This window comes from Eptatretus burgeri, chromosome 6, assembly GCF_056783735.1.
Source record: "Eptatretus burgeri isolate ZD-2024b chromosome 6, Ebu_testis_v1, whole genome shotgun sequence".
Taxonomy (NCBI): Eukaryota; Metazoa; Chordata; class Myxini; order Myxiniformes; family Myxinidae; genus Eptatretus; species Eptatretus burgeri.
This window is the reverse complement of record NC_140966.1, coordinates 51,099,785-51,122,098: the sequence shown is the minus strand read 5'-3', so window position 1 is coordinate 51,122,098 and position 22,314 is coordinate 51,099,785. Positions and strand designations below refer to the sequence as shown.

Below are 22,314 nucleotides of genomic sequence, written 5' to 3'. Positions count from 1 at the left end.
GGGTGTTTGGATATGGACACCCAGCAGGATTAAAAACAAAACCTGTCAAAGGGCGGAGGAGCTCCTTGTGAGCCAACCTCCATCCATATCTAGTGCCCAACTGTCTGCGGACGTCCTCCTGCAGTTGGGTTACTTTTTTATTAGGAGGTTGGTGGCAGGATGTGCACTCCGGCCACCGTAAAACCCTTCATTCCGCAAAACATAAAAACGCAAAGAAATCTGAAAACCCACTCCGTGGGAGTACCTCCTGTGCAGATTCCCTTCACAGGGCAGCTCACCGGATGACGGGATTGGGGCAAAGCCTTCGGGACCCCCAATCTTTGATGATAGGAGGGAAACCATGGGGTAGCATTCCCGGGTCAGATTGCGGGAGAGTGTGTCGGAGTGGTGCTGAGGTGTCGTCCACCAGACGGCGGTCTCCTCGGGTTAACCTGAGGTGGTCCCTTCGGGTGGGTGCCTGGAATATCCGATCCTGAAGAGAGGATGATCACCTGTCTCTCTTATCATCTGAGCTCAAGCATTTGGACATCGGTATTGCAGCACTCTCTGAGGTTCGGAGACCGGATTGTGGCGAGATAATGGTGGGTGGTTACACCTCCTATTGGTCTTGTTGCTCTGATGGTTACCATTCCCAAGGAGTTTCTGTAGGTGTGTCCAATAAACTGAGTCCAATGATAATTGAGGTAACACCAGTCAACGAGTGTATGATGAGACTAAAGCATGAGTCACATTTGCTCTACGCCTAGGATATGGCGGCCATACCCCCCCTGAATTGACAAACGTGTGGCAGCCGCAGAGTTTCTGAGGTGGCCTGAGGGTGGCCCTACACTGTATGGCTATCTTTTATAGGCCGTAGGGGTCACCGTAGAATTATAGCGCGGAGTTAAAACTTTTTTCATTTCTACGTTGGCCGTAGCAATTCGACAAGCCGATACAGGGGAATTCGCGCATTGCGTTCATCCAAGCCCGTCCTTCGGTGCACTGCAGTTAGAGCGGAGGGTGGTGGGCTCTTCACAGAGGAGTCCGAAGTGAAGGCCCGCTGGGCCGGTTACTTTGAGCGGCTATACCAGGCTGATCCACAAACTGTCTAGTTGGAGGTCAGGGGTGTTACAATCCCTGTTGCTGACCCTCCAATCAACTGTGGTCCACCTTCGCTTGTGGAAACATGGGCTGCGGTGAACCGGTTGAATTGGGGTAAAGCTCCAGGGATCTGTCACATCCATGCAGAACTTCTCAAGGCTGGTGGAAATGCTGCACTCGTGTCATTACATGCAGTTCTGTGCTCTGCTCGGAACACAGGCATCATCCAAACTGACTGGAAGAGGGGCCTTGTCGTCCCCCTCTGGAAAGGGAAGGGTGGTCGCCAAAGACTGCATCAACTACCGAGGGGTGACGCTGCTCTCAGTGCCGGGCAAGGTCTTTGCTCGGATAATTATTGATAGGGTTCGCCACCATCTGCTTGAGCACCAGCGTCCAGAGCAGTCAGGCTTTACACCAAAGAGGTCAACGATTGACCGTATCCTTGCTCTTCATGTCCTCACCGAACGCAGACGAGAGTTTCAGCAGGGGCTGCTTGCAGCCTATGTTGATCTCTCTAAAGCGTTCGATTCAGTGAATCGGGATGTCCTCTGCAGGATTCTTGGTCTTCGTGGGGTGCCACCGAAACTGATCGATCTGATGTCGGAACTCTACTCTGGTACTGAGAGTGCTGTGAGATGTGGTGGTACCATCTCTGGCTTATTTCCAGTTGTTTCTGGAGTTCGTCAGGGGTGTGTACTGGCCCCCACACTTTTCAGCACTTGTATGGACTGGATTCTAGGGAGGATGTCTGAGAGATCAAGCTGTGGTGCATCGTTTGGGAATGTCAAGATCTCTGACCTTGATTTCGCAGACGATGCAGTCATCTTTGCGGAGATTTTAGATATCCTTTTGGGGCCCCTCGAGGTGCTGAATGAGGAGTCGGAGCCGCTGGGATTACAGGTTTCCTGGGTGAATACCAAGATCCAGGCTTTCAATGACATCTTAGATGCTGCTGTCCTGTGTGTGCCTCTTTGTGGTGAGGATGTTGAGGTCATGGAGAGATTTACTTACCTTGGCAGTGATATTCATGTCTCTGCTGGCTATGAGTCAGAGGTCAATAGACGTCTGGTCGGGTCTGGGGAGTCATGGATTCACTGGATAATGGGGTGTGGTGCTGCCGGTACCTGTGTGGGAAGACGAAAGTCCGAGTCTTCAGGTCCTTGGTGCTTCTAGTCTTGCTCTATGGATGCGAGACTTGGACTCTGACCAAGGATCTGAGATGGAGACTCAATTCCTTTGGTACCAGGTCTCTTCAGAGAATCCTTGGCTATCGCTGGTCAGACTTTGTGTCCAAAGAGCGGTTGCTGAGGGAGACTCCAATGAGATTTGTTACCTGCATAGTCCGTGAGCGTCAGCTGCGGCTGTTTGGACATGTGGCTCATTTTCCTTTTTACGCTGATCCTGCTCACCAGATTCTCTCAGCGAGGGAGTTTCGTGAGTGGAGGAGGCCAATGGGCCAACCACGTTCCTCGTGGTTGCAGCAGGTTGATCAACATCTCAAGGAGAAGGGGATGGGCCAGGCATCTGCCTGGGGGATGGCCAGATGGAGGCCCCTGGAGTTCCGGCGGAAAGTGGACGCAGTGACGTGCTGCTCCGGCGCATGCTCCCATACTTGATCTGAGCTGACCTGTCCACACCTGCTCCATCCAACAAGGAAACCCACAAAGGGATGATGGACTTTTGTTTTGGCATTTTGGCTCAGAAGAGCAAAATACTTAACCAAAACAATACTTTTAATCTTCGCCTATTATTCTGACTTACTTTTTATTCAGTGTCTAATATGTACATACTGTATGTATAATATGCTTAGTACTACAAAATTTCAATATAGACATAAACAGAGACATTTGAAGGGCATTTCCAAAAAACAAAGCTTTCCATTGTCAGAACTCAGGGGACATTTGCACATCGTGAATGAAACAATGAAGAAGAACCTATATAGTAATATCAGCCACCTATCAACAAGACCAATTCTGATTTGATGCTCTCTGCTGACATCATCACCTTCCAATGCTCTGGATGGGAGGAGCCTGTTCATTGTTCAGCGCTCCAATCGGAGGTTGCAGAGTCTGGCCAGGGCCACCGGAGCCACTGCAGAATCCTCTTCATCAACATCTGTGATTGGGAGGCAAGTTTGTGTAATTCTCCTATTTGTACAAATAAGCAAAGTGAATGGACAAACTCTTTTTGCCGACATAACATGGGATCCATGGAATAGATAAATGTCATTTCTAGTATATGGGGATGTTATACTTCATCCTTCACTCAATACCGTGACTGTATCTACATTCTACACCATACTGCTCTGCACCGTTTGCATTCTCAATCAAATGCCATCCAACAGCAGATGCACACGACCTTGAGATCGATGCTGGGACATTCTTACATGCACACACCGGCTGTATTCTCATACCACTAGTGTTCCTTCTGATGGACAAAGGGACATGTTGCTTGATTCTGTTAGTCAAAGTCTGGGTAGTTCTGCCTACATACCGAGCATCACACCAGTACTGGAATTTATAATTAGCATTGCTAAGTTTTGAGGCAGGCAGAACATCTTTCTTGACTGCAGGAATCACACATCGAGAGGAAATTTGCAACATTTTTACTCCTGGATGGACAGACAGATACGTGTTTGAGAGACGTACTTTGATTTGTTCATCATATCTTTGCAACATTTTTTCCATTCCAAGGAATCTTGATGTGGATCGGGCACTTTTCAGGACCCATCTTCCTTAAATCAATAGCAGTGACGAATTTGTGCATGAACCTCCTGACGATATGCTCAGGGTATTCATTCTCACTGATGATTCCGACAATCTTGTCCATCTCAGTCTGAAGTTTGGAGTTGGAACATATCCTCTTCGTTTGACTCACCAGTGCATTGATCAAACCAATCTTGTATCTTGTTGAACTAAAGGAGTCCCAATGAGTATATTGGCTGGTGAAAGTGGGCTTCCTGTAGATGGACATAGTAAATGATGATGCAGATCTCTCCACCACAACGTCCAAAAATGTTGGACAACCAAAGCGTTCCAATTCCATAGTGAACCTGAGGACAGGATGAAGAGAATTAAATTCATTCAAGAAGTGGTCACAGGCTTCACGAGATTCAACCAAGCAAAACATGTCATCCACATATCAAATACAACATGGGGGATTGAGACAACTGGAAATTGGTCAGCTACTTCAATTCTTGATAACAAACAAATGAAAATTTGACCTTGGGGTCAAATATGTTTGACCTGAGGCGCTAACCATGAAGGTCAAGGCCAATCGCCACCAAAAATTAATCAGCTGAGCGCCAGACCATGAACTATATTCCCATGAAGTTTGAAGACGATCCGATCAAAATTACTCCAAAAATAAGGGTTTCGTCGACTCCCCTGATTTGCGCCAAAGTGACCTTGACCTTTGACCTTGACCTTCAAAATTTTGTGTACTGAAAGGGACCTCTATAGGCCTCTGATATGCGAAGTTACAAAAATTTCCGATGATAACTGTGCTCTACAGAATTTGTCATACGTGATTACAGACAAAAAAAAAACAAAAAAACTAACATATCTTGCAAAAAAATGTTTGCTAACAATGGGCCCAAAAGAGAGCCCATGGCCACACCATCAATTTGGACGAACATAATGCTGTTAAACCTAAACTCTACATCCCTTGAAGCCATGTTCATCTATTCCACGAAGACAGATTCAGCAATGGGCGGATGCTCAAGATCCATGTGGTATGGTATAGCAAATGTGCGCATATATCAATGGTCTCTGTCGAAGGGATGTTTGTGAACAGGCTATCAATATCAAAAGAACACATTACGTTCTTAAAAACAGGAGGACACGTCTCCCTTCTGCCATCAGCAAAAGTGAAAGAATCTCTGATGACAAACCTGGAGACTGGCTGAAGTGCTGGTTGCAGTAACTTTCAAGATTCCTTGGAATGGAAAATGTTGCAAACATATGAGGAACAAATCAAAATTTGTGCCTCAAACATGTATCTCGCTGTCCATCCAAGAGTGATTTTTACTTCTTGATGTCTTAGCCCTGCAGTCAAGAAGGATGTTCTTCCAGAGCCTCAAAATTTATCAATATTATTTATGAGCTTAAGTGCCGGTGTGATGCTCGGAATGCTGGAAGAACGACCCAGACCCTGACTAGCAGAATCAAGCAGCACGTCCCTTTATCCATCAGGAGGAACACTAGTGGTATGAACATACAGCCACTACGTGTTTGGAGGAATGTCCTAGTATCAATGTAAATGTAAATGCTGGTATACTGTGTCGGAGTGGCGACCCGTACAGGATTGTGCCTAATGGTGAAGGAGACTGCTTAGGCAGCACCAACGCTCTGCACAGAGTATGGTCTCTGTCTCTGTCTCTCTTTATGTCTATGTATGTACATGTGATGGCTTCGTGGTTAGGGTGGCTGACTTGGGATCCTAGGGTTCTGAGTTCGAGCTCTGTTGGCTGCTATATTAACACCAGGTGGGGTTAACTCAGCCTGTCCTTCTCCTAAGGTTGGTCAAATGAGTACCAGTGTACTGGCAGAGGGGCACAGCATCAGTGGCACAACTGTGCTCCAAGAAATGGTCGGAGTGGCGACCCATCCAAGATTGTGCCAAATAGCCAAGGAAAAACTGCTTTGGCAGTTCCAATGCTCTGTTCAAGAGTATGGGTCCAAGAAGATACATATGCATAGACCAAATCACGTCTCTCACCTGTAATTGGAGGGAATAACCAATCATCTCTGACCTAATCAATTATCCCCAGCTGTGGTTGGGATTTATACAACAAAACCTTTGTGGCGAGGTTGGTAAACAAAGGCTTTACCGCAAGACTGCTGGAGGATGGTGAAACTGCACATGTGCGGATAATCTCTCTTCCTATATCTATCTGTCTAAGAATAAGTGAATTATTGCAGAAATTTTTCTGTGAGGCCCACTTGGCTGCATCTGGATGGGTTTGAGGGTTGTGGAGTTGCGGCTGAAACCCGAATCCTATCCAGGTTCCTCCTGATGACCCAATCTTTGCTCTTTACTTCTTTGGGTTCCTTCCTGGTCTTCTGTTTGATTATGTTTCATTAGTTTAACCATGCGGATGTTTCAGCGTGCGGTCAACTTAATGGGGGAGGGTGGGATTTAATTATCCCAGAGGACAAGATCGTGGATAAAAATACAAAGCACTTGTTTTAAATGAAACACAGGTTTCATAAATAATGGTGATGGGGACACGGGAAGCGAAAATGCAATTAAAACAACCCAAGATGACTGAATAGCATGCTTCACTGTCAGTAACGATTTTTCCGGTTACCCTTCATGGTAAGCTTTGCACAGGCAGACTCATTCAGGAACACAGGATGAGAGAGAATGACAATGTGCTTAGGTGTGTGCTTGTTTGTCTTCCCAGAAGTGCAGAGAGGTGTGATGCAGGCATGGCCTTGGAACCCTCTCCTGGTCCAGTCTCATCTTTGCATCTTCACGATGGTTGTCTGTGACTATGTGGTATTGGCAGGGTGCCCCGGGCTGTGTTGTGCGTGACTCCCCTGATGGCTATTTCAGGCTGCTTGTGCTGTTCCCACGGGCGTGCACCATCTTCTGAGGGGTCTCGCATAGAGGATTCTTAATCATTATTAATGATCATGTTCATTCTTATATCTTTCAGACCGTGTTCATTGTTGATCTTGCAATAAATCGCCAACTGGATTAACAAAGAGAACGACAGTCTTATTTATGAACACGGTCTCCAACCTCACCCGACCAAGGCCACGATGCCTGCCGTAGGATGCCCAATCTCCGGTTGTGACTGCACCACTGAAGACCTCGATCCTGCTATCGTGGCCGCACTCATCACTGCCCACAGTACCATTCACGCCCCTGGACATGCCGCTAAGGTTGAAAAAGTCAAAAGGCCCACAATCGTTGCCGCTGGCTCCAGTGAAGAGTGGGCTTACTTCAAGTCACGATGGTCTGAATACGTCGATGCAACCAAAGTCAATGGCCGCGATAAAGTGGTGCAGTTACTAGAGTGCTGTGACGAACCCCTGCGCAAGGATCTAACAAGATCGACAGGTGGTGGCCTTTCAAACAAACCCATAGAGGTGGTAATGGCAGCCATTACAAAAACTTGCTGTTCGCGAAGAGAACACTATGGTGGCCAGAGTAACATTACATAATATGCGTCAAGACCGTGATGAAACAGTGCGCAGCTTTGGGGCCCGCCGACGTGGTCAAGCGGGAATATGCAAATTACTAATCAAATGCCCTAGTTGTGACGCTGAAGTTAACTACACAGAAGCGATCATGTGTGATGTTCTTACACGAGGAATTGCCGACCCTGAGATCCAGCTTGACCTCCTTGGTGACAAGAAACAGGACATGACCCTGGAGGACTTCTTCCAATTCATTGAGGCTAAATAATCTGGCAAACGGTCAGCATCTACACTACTGGACACACGCTCAGTGGAAGCAGCTAGCAGCGCATATCAAAAGGCCAAGCAAGTAACCATCAAGGACAGATACGACCCATGCTCCTACTGTGGCAAAAAGGGACGCGGGAAGAGCGCCCCAGCCCACGTTCGCAAGACAGAATGTGCGGCATATGGTCACAGATGTGGGCATTGCAATCGCAATAATCACATGGAGAGTGTATGTCGCAGTAGGAACAAACCTAAATGCATGAGTGCCTCTTCTAATAACAATGAAAATGCTGTGTTTGATACCTTATGTACTGTTCATGTATCAGCACAACAGTCGAATGAAACTCCTAACATATCTGGGCATGAATGCAATGAGTTTGATAACGTTATTAATCCGGGTCGATCACACTGTGAGCGTTCCATCACCCTTGACCACCATGTTTTTGACAAAGTCTCCAATACATGGATCAGGAAGAGTTCAAAACCTCAACCATTTGTTAATGTGACTGTCAAAATCATGCATGAAGACTACGCAGCCCTTGGCTTTGACCTTTCCACTCAGACCATGTCCCCACGATGGCAGACACAGGGTGCCAGAGTTGCCTTGCTGGTATAAAGGTCATCCACCACCTTGGCTTGCGCAAATCTGACCTCATCCCAGTAACCACAAGAATGCACACTGCCAACAATGGAGGCATCAATATCCTTGGGGCCACTGTACTCCGCTTGTCAGGCAAAGACAAACGGGGTCAGGCTGTTGAAACGAGGCAAATGACCCATGTCACAGATAGCTCTAACAAGCTCTTCCTCAGCAGAGAAGCCTGTGCCGCCCTTGACATCATCCCGGATAGCTTCCCCAAGATTGGTGTAGACACGACAGTACAGCAGTCGGACGCAATGGCAGTCTTATAGGAAGACCCCACCACAGCGTGCCATTGCCCTCAGCGTCGCCGACCCCCACCACCCCTAACAAAGCTACCGTTCCCCGCAACTGATGCTAATCGCCTGCATCTACAACAGTATCTCCTTGAATACTATAGGTCAAGCACATTGAACACCTGTGAGCATCAAACATTGCCTCTAATGGATGGCCCGCCCATGAAACTGATGATGGATCCTAATGCTGAACCAGTGGCACACCACACACCGGTACCAGTCCCACTACACTGGTGGGATGCGGTCAAAGCTGGGCTAGACCACGATGTACAGTTGTGTGTACTTGAGCCAGTCCCCATTGGTGAACCCATCACTTGGTGCCATAGAATGGTTGTCTGTCCAAAGAAGAATGGCCAGCCACGCGCACTGTTTATTTCCAGGCCCTCAACGCCCATGTTACATGGGAAACACATCACACACCATCACCCTTTCATCAGGCTAGATCGGTTCCGAACGGTAAGAATAAGATGGTCTTTGATGCATGGAATGGATACCATAGCGTGCTCATCTGCAGAGAAGACCGACACCTGACCACCTTCATCACACCCTGGGGTAGATACCGCTACAAAACAGCCCCTCAAGGGTATATTGCGTCTGGCGATGGATATACAAGGCGTTATGACGAGATCGTGTCTGGCATCCCCAATAAAACCAAATGCGTTGAAGACGTCTTGCTATGGTCTGACTCGCCGGTAGACAGTTTCTTCCAGGCTGTTCAGTGGCTTGACACCTGTGGACAGAATCGAATCACCCTGGACCCTGACAAGTTTGTATTTGGTGAAGATATAGTGGAATTTGCTGGGTTTGAAATAACTCTCAATAGTGTCCGTCCTTGCAGGAAATACCTCCACGCAATCCTCGATTTCCCAACACCCAAGGACATCACAGATGTACGTTCTTGGTTTGGACTTGTCAATCAAGTGTCATACGCTTTCAGTATGGCTGAGATGATGTTGTCGTTCCGGCAAACCCAGTACACCGTTTAAGTGGGATGAGCACCTCCAGGATGCATTTGAAGAGTCAAAAGCTGTCATTGCCAGTGAGATCGAGGAGGGTGTCCGGATATTCGACCCCAGCAAGCCCACGTGCCTCGCTACAGACTGGTCCAAGACTGGCATTGGCATTTGGCTACTGCAGAAACACTGTACCTGCACTAACATAAAGCCCTTCTGTTGTCACACAGGATTGAAAATCATGCTCATGGGCAGCAGATTCACCCACCCTGCTGAATCACGTTACGCACCAGTTGAGGGTGAGGCCCTTGCAGTTGCTGATGCCCTAGATAAGGCCAAATACTTTGTTCTGGGATGTGAAGACCTCATAATCGCTGTCAACCACAAACCTATGCTCAAAATCTTTAATGATCGAAGTCTAGAGGATATCTCGAACGCTCGCCTGAGGAACCTAAAGGAGAAGACCCTGCGATACAGGTTCCGGATTGTTCATGTGCCGGGGATTAGACATCGCGCCACAGACTGCATCTAATGCCATCCTACTGGAGAGCCTGTGAAACTGACCCTCACTCATGATATGGCGGCCATTGATCCCATGTCCATCATCCTGACGCATTCCAAAAACCTCCTGGGTGGCTTACGTAGATCAGCACCAGAAACCCCCAACGGGTGTGTTCCCACGTCTGCTATGTCCTCCCTCGCCTCACTCAGCCTCAAATCTGTAACATGGGACAGGGTTCGAACCGCAACAGCCATTGACAATAACATGCAGAGCCTTGTTGACCTTATCGAGTCAGGTATCCCTGAATTCCGTCATGAGCTCCCTGGATCCCTACGCGAGTACTTCCAGTTTCGAGATGATCTACATACAGTTGATGGTGTCATACTCTACAAGGATTGTGTCCTTATACCGCCGTCTCTCAGGGACGAGGTGTTAGCCGCTCTGCACGCTGCCCATCAAGGGGTCACCTCTATGACTGCAAGAGCAGAGCCCTCCATCTTCTGGCCTGGCATCGCCCCTGCCATTGCGACCCTCCGTGCTGGGTGCTAACGTTGTAATCGGATTGTGCCCTCCAATCCAAGTGCGCCACCCACTCCCATTCCAATGTATTATCCATTCCATTGGATTATCCATTCCAATGTATGTGTGCCAACTACTTCCACTACAAAGGATGCAACTACTTGGTGGTGGTCAACCGGTATTCTAACTGGCCAATAGTTGAGAGAGCCTCACATGGTGCAGGTGGACTCATCGCTTGCCTAAGACGTACCTTTGTCACATTTGGTATTTCTGATGAATTAGCTTCCGATGGTGGTCCTGAATTCACAGCCGTCACTACACATCAATTCCTCAAGGACTGGGGTGTACATCATCGACTCTCCTCAGTAGGTTATCCACATATAATAGCAACTGCAGTGCTGAAGTTGGTGTCAAGACTGTGAAGCGTCTTATCATGGACAACACTAGCCCTAATGGAGGTCTTGATACCGATGCGTTCCAACGTGCCATTTTCCAGTATAGAAATACCCCAGACAGAGACACGAAATTCTCTCCAGCGATATGCATTTTCAGCCGTCCAATTCGAGACTTCATCCCAATACCGCCTGGCAGATACAAACCTCATAACACTTGGCATGAGACTGGCGGCTCGGGAGGAAGCACTCTGCAACCGCCACATGAGACGCTGAGCGCTGGTCTAAACATACCAAGAGACTCATGCCCCTTGTTGTCGGCGACTGTGTTCGCATCCAGAATCAGACCGGGCCACACCCTCTCAAATGGGACAAAACCGGCATCATCATCGAGGTTCACCAGTTTGACCAATATGTGGTGAAAGTTGATGGTTCAGGAAGGGTTACTCTGCGCAATAGGAAATTCCTGCAAAAGTACATTCCTGCGCTAACACCGCTACCAAGATTGACGATCGATGGTGATATTGGAGTGCAGAGACCGATGGTTTGGTGGAACATCGTGCACACCACAACTCCGACCAGTCACAAGGAGGCTTATGGCCCATCCATTACTAGCCCAATGCCACCGCAACATCCCACCATCAACTCTGACGCCACTCCACAGCAGCCACCTGCTACGTTTCCTGTTGAATCACGCAGGGTCAACCGAAGCCCTCCTGGCCGCCGTCGGCTCTTTGATGATGCCACAACCCCATCTATGGCTAAGTCGTCGTAGGTAACTTGGCATATCAGCACAGCACCCCCCAATATCACCTCCTCAGGTCAGCGGTCCCAAAACCAATACGGTTGCCAAACACCCTGCGCTTTGCCAACCAGCTGCTGCACCCAGACGGTCCGGCTGAAGCACCAGCAAGCCTGCCTGGCACTCTGACTATGACATGTGATTCTGGCATTGACCATTACTGATATTGCGTTTGGTTTCTGGTTCAGTTTTTCAATTGGCTTCAAAGCTAGTTACATATATTCTTCATGTTCTCAGTCTTTGTCATGCCGAAAGACACACACACACACACACACACACACACACACACACACACACACACACACACACACACACACACACACACACACACACACACACATACACACACACACACACACACACGTATTTTCCATGCCAAAGACTTGGGGAGAGATAGAGGATTCTTAATCATTAATGATCATGTTCATTGTTGATGTTGCAATAAATCGCCAACTGGATTAACAAAGAGAATGACAGTCTTATTTATCGGCTGTGTCGCTCAATCTCTGTTGATCATGGGCTGTGGGTGACCGATCGCTGGATGCTATGGTCTGTGTGCTCAATGGCTGGGAATCAACTCTCTGGAGGTCTCTGACTGAGAGTCATTGATGGCTGATTGCTGTTGGATGTGTTACTGGATGGGCAATGCTCTCTAGGCATCCTGGGTTGTGAATCGCACGAGGCACTATTTTTGTTCCTCATATAGGCGGTCCTCTGCCCCCCTGCTGTTCAGGTCTTGCACATGTGCTCTCAAGTGCAAGGTAGCACACGTGGCTACCCCAGTGCTCAAGGCTTGATACAGCATACATGTGCTCTTAATATTGAGGTGTGAGGAAAGGACAACAGGTTGATTTAAGGTACACACGGATGGGATATGGGAAAAGAGACAGATATGAGGATTAGTGTGAGAGGGAATCTAACTAGACATCTGATGCTGGTCAATGCTAATTGGGGTTTGCAAACACTTGTGCTAAGACTCATTAGGATATAACTACTGAATAATTAATCCCTCATGAACCCTAAGTAATTTTCATAACACTTATACAATGTGATGAAAATGACTTATGGGTTCATGAGAGGTTAATTATTCATCAGTTATATACTAATTATATATGTATATGACTTGTAGGACCACTCATCTCTGAGCTATCTCACCTGGGTTTGATTCCTGGTTCCTGGCCCAGTTATAAATTTTTCACCCTGGAGTTTCACATACAGAAGGAGGCATCAATTTGTGCTCGGTCCATCAGAGGGACATTGAGCTGGAGGACCAGTCTTCTGTACAAGGTCGACGATGGACTTTAAATATCCAACAGTGTCTTTCCCAAAGAGGAGGAGAGTTATTGTCAGCACCTTGAACAAATCACAAATTCCTGACTGATGGCAATGGATCAGTTTCCCAGCCACACATCAGTATTAATGCAACCAGCGAGCTTAGTTCACAATTTTGAATGCCAACCAAACGTGCATTTACCAATAACATTTGGAAGGAGAAGGATATTTCGGAACATCACTGTACCTTTACATTGTTTTGTGTTGATTTTAGTTTGGCATTTACACTTTATTCTTTTGAGATTGGCAATTTTTTGCTCAATTGTCATTTTGCTAAAATAAGACACAATCCGAGTTCAAATTGATATTGGCTTACATTAATGTGTGTTGACCTGTTTATCACTCCAATCTTAGAATATAACCCATGATGCTCAGGATCTCAAAGGGTTTATATCTCATATATATATATATATATATATATATATATATATATATATATATATATATATATATATATATATATATATATATATATATATATATATATATACACTGCATATGTATATATATATATATTTAGCATGGTGTTGGCTTAGTGGTTATGGTGTCGGCTTGGGATCTCAGGGTCCTGAGTTCAACGCCCGTTGGCTGCTGAATTAACACCAGGGGGTTGACTCAGCCTGTCATCCTTCCGAGGTCGGCGAAATGAGTACCAGTGTACTGGTCCCGGTGTATGCCCCGGTTAGAATAGGTGTACCACATCCCTGTGTGTCGTAAGAGGCGACCAGGGTTTGCGTCAGGAAGGGCATCCGGCCATAAAACATTGCCTCAAGAAAAAGCCAACCCCTGCACAGCAGGGAAAAATGGCTGTAAAAACGGTCATTATTTTTTTTATATGTATTTATATATATATATATATATATATATATATATATATATATATATATATATATATATATATAAATTTATGTATTTATATGTATATATATTTATACCGGGCGTATCTATCCCTGCGTATCTATCCCTGTGTATATATATATATATATTTATACCTGGCGTATCTATCGTAAGAGGCGACAGGGTTGCGTCAGGAAGGGCATCCAGCGTAAAACATGTGCCAAATCACTATGCGGATCATACGGATGATCCGCTGTGGCGACCCCGAAAGGGAGCAGCCGAAAGAAGAAGAAGAAGAGGATATTTATACCGGGCGTAGTGGCGTGCGCCTGTTATCTGGCTACTCGGAGTCTTGGGTTGGAGGATCGCTTGAGAACGGGAGGTCTGCGCTGGGCTGCGCAATGAGAGGGTGTAGGGCAGCCCGGAATCATGGCGAAACCCAATCCTTATCCCTGTGTCGAAAGAGGCGACCAGGGTTGCGTCAGGAAGGGCATCCAGCGTAAAACCTATGCCAAATCAGGATGCGGACCATAACGGATCATCCGCTGTAGCGACCCCTAATGGGAGCAGCCGAAAGAAGAAGATATGTATGTATATTTCTGTATATACAGTGTATATATATATATATATATATATATATATATATATATATATAAATAAATATAAATATATATATATATATATATATATATATATATATATATATATATATATATATATATATATATATATATATATACATATATATAGAACTTTTGAAACTTCTATGCAACCATTGAAGTTGATAGACATGTTGATTCTTAATTTATTGAAGTGTGATGAAGGAAGGATAATAAAGTTTGCCATGTCAGATATTTATCAATGTCATTTGCAGCCAGTGTCATTCATTTCTTCTCGTGGTGCGTGAGTTTTCTGATGCCATGAACACAAGGCACATTTTTGGCTATTAAACTTTTTGAAAAGAAAAAAAAACAATGTATTTTTGCTCTCCTCTCATGCTGCACTATTGATTCATGCAATTTCATTTGTGTATACGGTGTGGTCTTTTTTAAATAACGCATTCATTGATGAAAATTAATAAAACGATTTTTTATGTTGCCCTTTGCATCATAAATGAAACATACCATATTACATTGAAATTCATAATAACACACATTCAAGTATTGTATTTTTGTGTCATTGGGGTATTACAATCACACAGAGACAAAGGTGGCCATGTGTTTCTGAGGAGAAAGGAAATCTTTTAATAATTTCCAGGGGAGAAAGTAATTGTACAGAGAATGGAATGGAGCTTGATAATTTTGCTGAGATTACGGACTTTGCTAAATAATGCCAAGGTTTATCCTTCGTGTTGCTTTTGTGAGCTCGCTGTCTTAAATAGTGCTTTGATTAGGCCCAGTCATCTATCCCTCTATGTGTGGTTACTTGACATAAACATACTTCTATGTACTGTGCATTGCAAATCTGGTCTTTTGTGCCACTACTTGTAGGCTTCCGTCACAGCTTCATTTCATGTCATGAGCAAAACTACTTCACCTTAATTTCTCAACACAACAGCTGCTAGCCTGGCAGGAAGTTGCTTTTGTTCATATCATGCATTGTCTATTCATGGGCCTGCAGTCGTTGAAAATCATCCCTGGATGACAATTATTTATACCCATGCATTTACTCATATAATATAAAATTTCCCTGAGCAGAACAAAACGCTCAAACTTAATATTGTCAGCCTATTGTAATAAGTTAGAATAACCTCGATCCAAGCATACCAATTTTGATCTACTCCCTCCACTTTCTGTGCATAATATACAAAGAAGCTCATCTTACAAAATATGAAAAGCCTGCATTGTCAAAGTGTGCTATCTGCACCTTCAATTATCCTGTCGACATCCCACTGTATGTTACTTCACCATGTACATCACGGGATACCCATGACTTCTATTCATGAAACGGGATCGTTGGCTGATGTGAAAAACAAATTAGTTGGCCTTTGTTATATATATATATATATATATATATATATATATATATATATATATATATATATATATATATATATATATATATATATATATATATATATATATATATATATATATATATATATATATGTATATATATATATATATATATATATATATATATATATATATATATATATATATATATATATATAATAGTTTGCACAAAATACTCCAAACTTTAATCATATTAGTTATTACCCACGCATGAGAAGCAAAAGGCAAGGTTAAGCGTAATTTCTCTCTGCCCATCCATCTTATCAGTTTATGATTGTCAATGTATGATCGAGGAAGAACCCATTTAAATCGAATGTTACATTTTGAACACGAATTAGAATATGAATAAGAAGAGAAGATTCTTGTCTTTCCGTATGTTGGTTTGATTTTGTCCCGATTGTGCATGCGCAGAGAGGAGTGAGATATATTTACTCTGCCTGTCTGGCAGTTAACCAAAATTTAAAATCATTCCAAACAGGAAACTTACTGATTTTAAAGACGTTATGGAGGACACAAACAACAGGCACGAAGAACTAATATAATGTGTTGGATAGGGTGATGTCATAGATTGGATAAAACGGTTGGTAAAACTTGGAATTTATTTATTTACCACCTATTGTGGTTTTTTTCTTTTTCTATGGTGGAATACCACCATAGAAAAAGAAAAAACACAAGGAAGCGACATTAAAAGTCCACCATCCCATGCCAAATATATAAATAACATATTCTCCAGCACGCGACATTGCCGGGGTGCCTTCGGCGTCTGGCGATGCTGTTGTGCAGCACATGGAGACAGAAATGGGAGGGAGCAGTGTACAAAAATTTATTATTTGATTAATTGCATAATTCAAATAAATAAGTAATAATCATCAAATAATTAATTTCTTCATCAATTGGCTAATAGAATACCGAAACCAACAGTTCATCCGAATGTGTAACTTTTTGAAAATTAAGCAATTAATCGAAAAATGAATAATTAATCAATTAATTGATTAATCAAAAAATCAAAAATACCCTTTAAAGTCAAGTCACTTGTTTACTGTCATGTCCAAATATCATCTTCCGAGCTCAAAACGTGTCTGAGATCTTTTTTTATTGCCCAGATGAGAAAGAAAATAAATAAGTAATTAATAAATCGATAATAATTGAGTAATTAATCAATTAATGGTTTAATAAAAACAATCCTGTTTTTGCCAAAAGTACTTATTCACTATTGTGCCTAAATTTCAGCTTTCTCGCTCAAACAACGGCTGAGATATCACCTGGAAAACAAACAAACAAGAAAGAAAACAAACGAACAAACGGAGTGAAAACTGAGCATGTCCTTCCGGCACGCACCACAGGTCATCATTTCAACTCACCTTCGGGCAACAATATAGCAAAGCTTCAATTTAAAATGTTTCTACAAACAAAGTGAAAAACGAGACAGAGACACAGACAGAGAGACAACAAAGCACTACCACTTTGTGTGGTAAAGCGGTGTGCGCTTCATGATGAGAGTAACCTCAGCATGTTGAGCTGTGCTGAAAAAGGATGCAGAGAGAAGAGAGGACAAAGAAGTTGATGGTGATGTTCCGGTTGTGAGGTTTGGCGGAGAAGAAAAGACATCCGAGATATTTGGATTCCGAGTCCAGTCTTATTAAACCGCAACCACAAAATCTCTGAACCCCCTGCAAGGACACACCATACTCGAAAATCTCGCGATAAACCAAAGGGAAAGCATATTCATTCAATATTATGAAACCAAAGACAAAATGATGCCACACACTAATCCCCTCAGAGTGTGTTAATCGAATGGAAAGTAAAAGCAAATACATAATTGTGTAGAATAAGAGATGTTGACCTCCCAAGTGAAAAAAAATAAAATAATTCACAGTAAAGAGAAAAGGCCAACAAGGAAAATATACTCCATAAATGTCATACTTGGAAGGGTTCGTGACCCCAGAGTGAGTCGTATATGGCGGTAAAGGTATTGTTGTAGGAAAACATCTCTCACCTCCATCGCATCCTCTGGTGACAATGAGCCAACAATGCATTTGAGCCTTGTCAACTCGGTCATAATGTTTCAGGTGTCAAATTGGGCTTTGACTTGTGCAAACCACAGCTGTTGGGGTCGTTATAACAGAATGGCAGTATTTTTTTGTATACAGTACATCGTCGATTGTATACAGTACATTGTAGAGGTTCATGGAAGAGTTATCACAATGAACGGATCACAAAGTAACAGACAAAAACAGGATGCAAAACACGCATGAACGGAAAAGGAAACACCAACAGTAGAGCCAAAGGCCAAGACAGAGGGAGGCAGCCAAACAATGGGTGTTGGTAGGAATGGGGGTGGGGGGGGCTGGAGAGGATGCATGGGGTGGATAAGATGGATACAGAAGGAAACTCTCAGGAGGGAAAACTGGAAATTTTGGAGGAGGGCGGATTGGGGCAGGATGGTAGAGTGGGTGGGTGGGGGTTAATGATGGAAGAAAAGATCATGGTTTTGGATTGGGAATGATCTGAGATGCTGCTGAACAGCTGTCTTGAAGACCTGGAGGAAAGGATGAGATTGAAGAGAATTTGGAAGTTGCTTTCACAGGCATAAAAAAGAGGAACAAACGAGTATAGGTGTGCAGTGATCCGGTATTTGGGTAGTTCACTGGAAGGGGGTGGATGGTGGACCTTGTGTGCCCTGCAGACCCCTGCAGGGGGGGGGGGGGCTCAAAGCACAGAAAGAGCAGAGGATGCAAGACCAGAAAGGATGCTGTAGAAGACAAAGAGATCACCGACCTCTCTGCAACTAAACTATCATGTGCAGCCTGTGGCTACTGGTTGCCTCATTTTCTGGGGGCACGGATATGCTGCTGATGTAGTGCCCTCTATTACCAGTACGCTGGTACTCATTTCATCGACCTCGGAAGGATAACAGGCTGAGTCAACCCCACCTCCTGTTATTTCAACGAAAAAAACGGGCTCAAACTCGAGACCCTAAGATCGTAAACCAGCCACCGTAGGGTTTGCCAGATGGTCATTTTGGAGAGAGATAGTGAGAATGTGAGATTTGTCAGGATTGAAAGCCATATTCTAAGTGTTTGACCATCTTGTGATTTTGTCAAGGTGTGAACAGAGGGAAGGGACGGTAGCCTGCCTGTCTGAAGGATGAGGGATGTCACAGCAGAGGGTGGAGTCATCAATAAATGGATGAAGGGGATTTATTTAAAATGCACTCCATTAGTTATAATTTGCAAGTCAAGGTGGGAAAAGGTGATTTTTACTATTCTTTCTAATGACTAGTGGGTGATGAAAATATAGTACACATTGGCATTGTAAAATTTGGTTCAGTGTGCAGTGAGAATCGAGAAAACTCGAAAATGTGCCTTGAAATACAAAAAAAAGTTGAGAATCATTGAGATAGAGGGTGTGTGCGCGTGTGATGCTGTGTCGGCCTTTCTTATCGGATGTGTGTGGCATGTGCTGTACATCATTAATCAATTCTGTCGTTATGATTGAGTACCTTTGTAACTTTCTTCTTGTATCTTTTTGTCTTCAATGTACCCTGTATCTTGATCTATGAAGTAAATCAATTTCAATTCATTGTGTTTGATTTTGTGCCATTGTTTCATGCGGCTGCATTGTAAAACCTCCATTTAGAATTGTGTGCGCACGAAGTTCACGCATGCATTTCGGAAACAACGGCCAAGTAGCAAGCAGCTTGAGTTGTCAGCATGGTAGTCTGGAACTCCACTTCTTGCACTCTACCGAAAGTACAGGCCTCCAGTCTGCTTGGCTGGCCTGCGACGCTTATAACCTTGGCACAGGTGTGTGCAAGTTCTCTGGGAGCACCAGGTCTGGGTGCTCTGCCTGACCACATTACACTGGTGTTAGGAGAGCGGATCTTACTCAAATTTACATGTAGAATCAGTCAAATTCAAAGAAAAAAATTCATAGAAATTCAACATCAAGTTCACATAAATTTTTTGGAGAGTGATGGAGTACAAACTGGCCAAAGTAAAAGGAGGAGGAGCAGGAAATGGGCAGTGAGAGTTGGTTTTAATGTATGACAAGGATACTCCAATGGTTGTAATTATAGGGAATGTGAAAAGCAGACAGTAGGGTACGGTTGGTACGACTATCAATGGTGCGAGACCACACACACCCATGTGACAGAGCAGGAGTGGCAGGATACCAGGGCTGTTATTAAGCAGTTGTACAAAGATGACCAGGAGGTCACAGGTGATTGCAAGGTTGAGTCGTGGTGGGGAATTGCACAATCAGCTGCGAGAATTTGAAAGAGAACAAAAATGGGAATTGCTGGATAAATTTTATAAGGTGCAAAGGGAGTAACTAAAAGAAAGGGAAAAGGCACTGCAAAGCAAGAATGGGGATTGTTGAGCAGAGGATGAAATAATGAGAGTTTGCAGAAAGAGATAGAGGAATTAATTGAACAGGATAAGAAACTAGAAGAGGATAATAAGAAGATGAGCGAAGAGCGAGCTGAAATTAAATGAATAACCTTGCCTTAATTATGTTATGAAATGGAGGCTCAGCTGAAGGAAAAAGAAAGGAATACTGGAGAAGAAGGTAGAGGAAAGAATTGAACATGAAAATAAAGTACAGGAGGAGCTGGATGAGCGTCAGGTTAATGTTTGCGGCCTGTAGAGACAGCTACAATGCACCAAAGGAGAAATATGATGCCCTGAGCAGCAGTAAAAAGAACAAAAGATGATAAAAGAGCAAGTGATGAAGGACTTGGACAACTTGCAATGTCGGTTCAGTTAACTTCAGCAGGAATGTATGAGCAGCATAACATGGTAAGGCACAGGTTGATCCAGGATAACCACCACAATTAAGGCTACTGAACTAAAGGCTTGTGAGGGGGAGATTTGTCAGCTGAAGCAGGAGATGAGCTATGTGATCAAAGTGAGGGAAATTACAAAGCACGAACTGCAGCAAGACAAGGAACAGAGAGTGGAAGTGGGATAAAAAAAAAAAATGAAGTTTTTCACAATCAGAACGAAAGTGGGAGAATTAGAGCTTGAAAAGGAAAGCAGACCCAGACAAGGATACCCTGTCTGGCGTTGCCCTGGAAGCAGAATTCTCCAAACGAAGTGAAGCAGGTGTTGATTTACATGATCCGAAGGAAGCTGAAGGAGACTTGAAGAAGCGATTGACAGTAACCATGATGGAAGGAAGATTATGGATTGCAGAATGATGAACTGTGTGAACTCGGATGCAGCACAGATGGTGCAAATGATCATGAAGGTCAAGGTTAGCATCAAGAAGATGGAAGAGGCACTGCAGAGAGGAAAGGTCCATGGTGCCGAAGAGAATCTGGAGGGTGGAAATCGTGCGGAGATGTACTTTCTCTGTCTACCGCTGAAAACGGTATCACTGCTGAGGGTAGCATCTCATTTGAAGTTGATGACAAACCGAAGCAAGTTGAGAGCAACAATGGAGGATCCAAAAGGAGACATCAAGATGACTGTGACATGGTGCTTCACATCTGATTTATCAAATTTTGACTCTGAGCTTGAAAATGAGATTACAGCTTATTGACCTTAGATTACAGATTACAGCTCAGCTGATTACAGCGAAGCGAGTGACGTCACAGCGGAAGGTAAGGCTCCGCCATATTGAGTGGCAAAAAATCATGGCTACCACGCACGTGTCACGCAAACTTCTGGGCTATTTCCATGGGTTAGATGATATTTCTAAGAAGAGGTACTGCGAAAAACTGAATCCGTATGGTCTTAGTGAAGATCCTTATATTATTTAAAAGGATAAATGGACAACAGAAAGGAAATTTTGGCCTCAAATCGTTTTCCCTGACATCTACGTTTACTTTGTTGAAACGCCGAGTCCTTACACTCAAGCCAGCCTGAAAGCCTTCACGAGTATGGACGCTTACTCATATTATGTCGCCGGGATTAGAGACAGAGATTAAGCTCAAGAAATGCACAAGTAAAAGGAGACATGATACTGACAAACTATTAAAGTTAATCTGCGATGTAATAGCAATAAGACAAGTTTCGAGGAAACAACTCAGAACTGTGCGTGTTGGACGGCTGTTAGAAAGGCGATCTCGTCTATCTCTTTCTGTCAATAAAACAAGGGATATAATGCATTTTAATGATACAAATCAGACAATATTTTGTAACCACCAGCTATTTAATACCAACTACTGAAATAACGTATCAGAAATTAGTTACATACCGGAGACAAAATGAAGGCTACACAACCAGTCATGTTCGCCAGGTCGCCATTTTTAGCAGCGTCTCGTGTCGCGAACGCTGCTCATAGAGAGCTCGGCGTTGTTGTTGTTGTTGTTCTTCTTCTTGTTGTGAAGACAAAATCTTAATCTCAAGGACTCGGCTCTTGAATATATAAGATCCGAATCTCCTTAAATACTGAGCACATGTACACATCCTTACATAGAGGGTGCCTTTTGAGAGCGTCTATCATGAACTTTTAAATATATTCGGACATTTGCTTTAAAGTTTCGAAAAGTTCACGTTACTATTTAAAGATTATTCCATTTATCG

At 44.0% G+C, this 22,314-nt stretch overlaps 1 protein-coding gene and 1 long non-coding RNA gene across 5 annotated transcripts in view; one reads left to right on the top strand and one right to left on the bottom strand.

The window, feature by feature from the left end:
• Positions 1-22,314, top strand: part of LOC147024758 (glutamate receptor 4-like) — a 584,244-nt gene that overhangs the window by 119,187 nt on the left and 442,743 nt on the right. The gene's annotated exons all lie outside the window — the stretch shown is intronic.
• LOC147024761 (uncharacterized) lies at positions 2,852-22,130 on the bottom strand. 2 transcript variants are annotated; one of them, XR_015059192.1, is made up of 4 exons: positions 21,986-22,130; positions 17,781-17,888; positions 17,289-17,454; positions 2,852-3,195 (listed from the first exon to the last, which is right to left on the bottom strand). It is a non-coding gene; the product is annotated as an uncharacterized LOC147024761 (long non-coding RNA). The 2 variants fall into 2 exon arrangements; XR_015059191.1 differs by lacking the exon at positions 2,852-3,195 and adding an exon at positions 16,813-17,046.